The sequence below is a fragment of the Symsagittifera roscoffensis genome, chromosome 5 (assembly GCF_963678635.1).
Source record: "Symsagittifera roscoffensis chromosome 5, txSymRosc1.1, whole genome shotgun sequence".
Classification (NCBI taxonomy): Eukaryota; Metazoa; Xenacoelomorpha; order Acoela; family Convolutidae; genus Symsagittifera; species Symsagittifera roscoffensis.
Window position 1 is genome coordinate 49713729 of NC_087066.1, and position 7021 is coordinate 49720749.

The following is a 7021-nucleotide window of genomic DNA, read 5'->3' on the forward strand; positions in this document are numbered from 1 at the left end:
CCTAAACACACATTCTTCCAGCAATGTCATTCCTTTAAGTCAGTTCATCTGTTAGCACCCCCCTCCCCCCTCCCCCCCTCCCGCCAAAAAATGCAGTAATCACGGTGATAGGATACTTGTGGATTCTTTTTATCAAACGCGTGATTTAGTTGGTATTTGCTTATAAGGTCTAATTGGAGCTGCATTGCAGTGGTATCAATGGAGCGTACTTTCAGACAGTTAATGCCCAATTTCACGGAGCTGACTTCTAAACTGTTTTTACAAAACGCTAAATTGAAACAAGCACAACAGTTTGTTTTCATGAGTTACTGCATAACGTGCTTTGCTTTGGTTTAGTCAGGTAACAACAGTTGGTTACTTTTTGCAATTGCTAATCAAACGAATTTCTCTCTATTCTAGCACTTTTATTTTCCAGTTTTCCCTCAGGCGTTGTTGCCCGAAGCCAAAATGAGCCAGACATTTTACATGTAGTGGGTTGAAGTTCGTTCGATTCCAAGAGTAGTTCCACAGCAGCGCAGCGCAGCGCAGCGGATCAGTTTTGACTGGAGGAACAACTAGGACATGGCATGCAAGTCCGGCAGCAGAAACCGCAAAGCTACAAATCGGTCCTAAAAACCGCACCAAGGTGTTTTCTTTGCTGAGGAGTATTAGAATGAGGATTAATATACCAATTACTAATGCGCTTGCCTACGTATCCGCTAGTTAATGTCTTAAAGGGGCTTGCCGGTCCCAATGATAAATATGCGATCGTCCCTCAAGTCGAAAGATCCGTTAGATGACCCTTGAAAGTATGAAAACATTTCAATCAAATTTAGTAATTTAGGCTCCACCCATTCTAGTCCCCCTCTCCCTCTAACCTAGGAAGAAAGAAGTTATAGCCCCACCAAAGAAGAATTTTCAGTTGAAGGGGCTACAAGTTGCTGCGAGATATAATGGTAGCCCAAATTTCAAATTTATTGTCAAATCCAATATCCCTCATTTAATAATTGAACAGACGTGACATTTTAAACGCGCGTGAATTAAACTTGGACACGAAGTTTGGACGCAACTACTCGTGATTTTTTCGAAGGTCGAAAGATTCGGTTAGCTGAACTATTGAGCGCCTTGCCTTTGGGAGTGTAGGGGCTGTTGAGAGAATGGTCATGCATATATTCCAGATTAAAACTCCGATTGCAAGGCAGAATTTGCCTTGCATAATTTTACAGCTCTGGCCGGACGAACTATACTATTCAAGGATAATCACTACAAGGTTTCTTCCAATTTCATGAGGCGGGTGAAAGTCTGCGACTATCAATGTTTATATACACACTCAATGCTCATATATATATAGGATCCCCTTTCATGTTTTATTAAATGTTCATTTTGGTATAACTATTTTTCAATTTCGTTAATACCATTTTGTATACAGCTTTGATGAATTGAAAAATCATTTTACCCGATTCCCAAGAGAAGAGAGAGAGAGAGAGAGAGAGAGAGAGAGATAGAGAAGGAGAGATAGAAAAAATAGATGAAACAGCTGACACATCATAGCACGTGACTTCAGGAAGGGGGTTAGGGGTGAGGGTGATGGTGGGGGGATGGTGAGGTGAATCGATCCCTGCACTCTTTCATCTCGTCTCTGACTGCTGCCTGTTGGCAATTTAAAAAGCAAAACAGATGAAAGTGCCGACAGAGTGGGAAAAATAACTATGATGACTGTTCTTTTTTCCATTTTGTTGAGTAATAAACATTCCTACACATGCGCCTACATGAGCAAAAAATGTGATTTTGTTTTTAAAGGGAACACGAATTCATTCTCTTTTGAGATAAACGATGATTGTGAATTGTTAACCGGTTTTATTTATAGCAGATAATAGTAGGATGCATGCAGGAACAAATTCAAACAAGACTGCTCATATCAGGGCGAAGCCCTGAATGTTCCGACTACCTTTTAAGGTTTATCGAGCAGTAATAACATTAAAAAATTAAATATAAGAAAAAATAACATGAAATTTTTTTTTTCTAAAATTTGAAATTTTTTATGAAAATCATCCCCCACACGCCATATAAAGTACAAAAGTATAAATTTCGCTTCTTGTAACAAACCAATTATGGCAAATAAGCTTCTTTCAAACAATTTGGAACGATTTCTTAGACGGATTAACTCTCCGCTTACGCGTTGATAGCGCGAAATATATCGCGCATTAATTGTCCCAAATTTGCCAAAATGGCAATCTTTAAACCCCCGTAACTTTACAAAAAATGATCACAGGTGAAATAACTTTTCAAATTTGAGCTCAGAACAACAACACCTTTCGAGTGATATAAAAAAATTCCGTCAAAAATGGCTAGTTAAAAAGTCGAAATTTGTCTGAAGAAAAAAAACCCACCCCAAGCACAATTATTCCGTTACTTTCGCATCGAAAGTCGGAACAACAATGTCGTTGAAGGCAGCATAGAATAATCTAATTGGTAAATTAAATTTGGACCGGATTTGGGGAGGAAAAGAAGTGACGCTTACTTTTTCAGGGACTCGGCCAACCTAGAAAAGTCCTTTTTTTCGATTCTAGCAATCGACCAAACAACTTTTCAAAGAAAACTCAGAAAAACTTGAAACAAGCTAGAGATCAATGCTATGCTTTCACTCAAATACAACATTCATTTTTCATGCATAAAAAACTGCATAAAAAGTTTCAGAGAATAAAAAGACAGCTCGATTATCAGGGCGGAGCCTTGAAATTTTTGATAGCACTTTATGGCCATTAAAATCTTTTGCCAGAAAAATTGATTAAAAAACCGAGAAAAAAAGCAGAAGAAAAGAGCTTAATTTTATCTCTAGAGTGCTATGTAAAAACCAATTAACTTGGCTCAATTCATTTGAGTCGATTTAGACCGTCCTTAACGTGTGTTGTAAGAACGCAGTTTATCGCGCGCTAATTATATCAAAGGCACCAGTTTAGCTATTTTAAAACCGCCATAAAATTACAAAAAAAAACTATCACAAGTGACAAAATTTTCACAAATGACTTCCGGATAACAAAATCCGTCTAATTTTTTCGCTTTTCATTTTTTGTTGAGCAATAAACGTTCCTACGCAGGCGCCTACAAGAGCAAAAATGGTCGTTTCGACTTTTAAAAGCAACAAGACTTCATTCTTTTTTGAGGCAAAAAACGATTGTGAATTGTTAAATTGGTTTGTTCAATGCCTTTAATAAAAAATTGTATGCGCAATGAAAATCAAAAATGTCAATGAAAACAAAGTAAATTTATCTAAAAGGTAGTTTAATTTTTACCAGATCTGAAGGTGGTGGGGAGGGTAAAATTTGATGCTTACTATTGTCACAAATTAGAGATCAGATTGCTGCAGTGAGTCAAATCGAACATTCTTTTTTTTCTATTGTTCTAACTAAGAATTAAAAATTGCAAAAGAACTTTTCGTAGAAGCTGTGAATATTCTGACAGCACTTTGAGGCCAATCAAAAAGTTTGTTGGAAAAAGTGATACAAATAGTCCGAAAAAAGAAAAGCATTTTGTTCATTTTATTTTGCACGCCATGAAAAGATTAAATTACTTGCGTCAATTAATTTTGAGTCAATTTAGAACGCCTCTTGCGTTTGCTATAAGAACGCAGTAAACTGCGCGTTAATTATCCCAAACTGGCCAAACGAGTCCCTTTGAAACCCCAATTGTTTTATAGAAAACAATCACATGTAAAAAATCACATTTTACCTCCGGACTTCAAAATCTGTCTCTTTTCAAATTACCACCTCTACGTGAAGTTACAAAAAAAAAGTTTGTGTAAAAATTGTTTGTACGGCAGTTTGCATGAAAGACATTTTGACGCTGACACAATTTATTGCAGTTATGAACATCAAAACTGATTTTAAATAAGCTTTTAAAAATTGAACTTCAGAAAAAACTAATATGGGGAAGAAAAATTAGACTTTTTTGAATAGTACGAAAATGTTTGTCGAAAAAAAATTTTGTTGCAAAATTTAAGAAAGAACAACCCAAAACATAAACATACCGTCAATTCTGCATCAGTTAAAACAATTATCAGTTTTTCTTCTTTTTTTCCAGTTTGATCAATCGATTCAACATAATTAGTCAATACAGACTAAATTAGCATGAAAACAAAACAGATTGCTATCAATTAAAACTAACAGATTCTGCTGGAATCGAACCGCCGATCTCCCTTGTACTCTAGTACTCTCTTGTCTGCGCCATACTTTATCGAATATCTCGAAGCCTAGCTAGCAGTAAAACAACTATATTTGCTGTTAAACTTCAAATGCTATTCAGTAAAAATGTCACAAGGTAAAAAGGTTATTGAAATTTTTTTACCGCTATAAAAAACTTCTGACAACGGGTTTAGCATCTTGAACATGATCGCTCAGTTTTTTTCTTAGCCCTAGCCACCTATAAAAACAGCTATAGAAGCTAATAAATCGTCAATGCTTGGAAATGTACCAGAAGAGCCACCAAATGAGCCATTTTTGCAATTTAATTTGGAAAACAAAAACGAGTTTGTAAAATAACACTCCGCTTTGCTTTATTAAATATCATAGAAGTATTAAAAAGTTCAGTATACTGTGATATTTATTTGAAAATTCAGACTCCTACTAATTGTTAAAAGAATACTATTCCTATCATGAAAACCTCTCCATCCAATCCTTCCCCCTCCAACAAAAAATGAAAAAAGCAATCAAAATTGGAATGTCTTTTTATATTTGAGCTCAATGGAATGATATCTTGCAGTTATTAAAAAAAATTGTTCAAAACATTTGATTCAAAGGACGAAGTTGGCCAGAGGAAAAAGTAAACCACCCAAGCAACAGCAAAGCATCTTTATAAAGCAATTTCAATAGCAATTCGGGCCTTTTTGGTTTATACCCACCTAAGTAATGCAAAAGAAAATCGATTTTTTTTTGCAACATAAATGTACCAATCTTACAAAAAAAGCAAGATAGTAACATGGTGAGGCGAAAATTTGTCGTAAGCGACAACTGATAGTTTTGAGTAAAGTTAGTAGACATTCTCTCTCAGTGGCGAGTCATTTTCGTAAACAGTTTGTGTCCCGGTTCTGGCAAGCACGCTACACGTATCAGCCCGATTGCAGCATATTGGTATAACATTTCTAATTAACGATGATGTGAGTTGCCACTTTTTCGAAAAATTTCGAAATGTCGCGTTCGATCAATTGTAGTTTTCGAACGGTTGTCGCCTCACGTATTAAAATGTGGCTGATAAAACTAAACAAGGAAGTTCAGGTAATTCAGTCTCAAATTGGTTGTTTTTTTCCTTTTGTGCCGTTCGCTCTTCACAAAATTTTATAAAAAGAAACCTGAACGCATTTTGAATTTCTTTGTAGATATTTTTCTCAATACTTCCAACCTGATTGAATAAGAAGGATGTCAGCACAGAAGTTTCAAAAAAATTGATTCAATTTTGTAGTAAAGATTTTTTTTTGTTTTCAAAAGGATATTACGAAAAAAAATCGGGTTCTGCATCAAAACGAGATAAAACATCGAAAACTTGTCTCCGCGTGGAGAATAACTGCTTAGATAAACTGCAATTTTTGTGATTTTTGAAGAAATTTTTTCAATAGAAAAAACAACCCAAAATATAAAAATACCTTCGATTCTGCATCAGTTAAAACAATTATCAATATTTCTTCTTTTTGTCCAGTTTGATAAATCGATTCAACATAATTAGTCAAGACAGATTAAATTAGCATGAAAACAAAACAGATTGCTATCAACTAAAACTAACAGATTCTGCTGGAATCGAACCGCCGATCTTCCTTGTACTCCAGTACTCTCTTGCATGCGCCATAATTTATCGAATTTTTCGAAGCCTAGCTAGCGGTAAATGAACTATATATGCTATTAAACTGCAAATGATTTTCAGTAAAAGTGTCACAAGGTAAAATGATTTTTTTTTTAATTACAATTTACCGCAATAAAAACATTCTGACAACGGGTTTAGCATCTTGAACATGATCGCTCATTTATTTTTCCTAGCCCTAGCTACCAATTAAAACAGCTGTAGAAGCTAATAAACTGTCAATGCTTGGAAATGTACCAGAAGAGCCACCAAATGAGCAATTTTTGCAATTTATTTTGGAAATCAAATATGAGTTTGTAAGATAACACTCCTTTTTGCTTTATTAAATATCAAATTAGTATTAAAAAGTTCAGTATACTGTGATATTTATTTGAAAATTCAGACTCCTACTAATTGTTAAAAGAATACTATTCCTATCATGAAAACCTCTCCATCCAATCCTTCCCCCTCCAACAAAAAATGAAAAAAGCAATCAAAATTGGAATGTCTTTTTATATTTGAGCTCAATGGAATGATATCTTGCAGTTATTAAAAAAAATTGTTCAAAACATTTGATTCAAAGGACGAAGTTGGCCAGAGGAAAAAGTAAACCACCCAAGCAACAGCAAAGCATCTTTATAAAGCAATTTCAATAGCAATTCGGGCCTTTTTGGTTTATACCCACCTAAGTAATGCAAAAGAAAATCGATTTTTTTTTGCAACATAAATGTACCAATCTTACAAAAAAAGCAAGATAGTAACATGGTGAGGCAAAAATTTGTCGTAAGCGACAACTGATAGTTTTGAGTAAAGTTAGTAGACATTCTCTCTCAGTGGCGAGTCATTTTCGTAAACAGTTTGTGTCCCGGTTCTGGCAAGCACGCTACACGTATCAGCCCGATTGCAGCATATTGGTATAACATTTCTAATTAACGATGATGTGAGTTGCCACTTTTTCGAAAAATTTCGAAATGTCGCGTTCGATCAATTGTAGTTTTCGAACGGTTGTCGCCTCACGTATTAAAATGTGGCTGATAAAACTAAACAAGGAAGTTCAGGTAATTCAGTCTCAAATTGGTTGTTTTTTTTCTTTTGTGCCGTTCGCTCTTCACAAAATTTTATAAAAAGAAACCTGAACGCATTTTGAATTTCTTTGTAGATATTTTTCTCAATACTTCCAACCTGATTGCACAAGAAGGATGTCAGCACAGAAGTT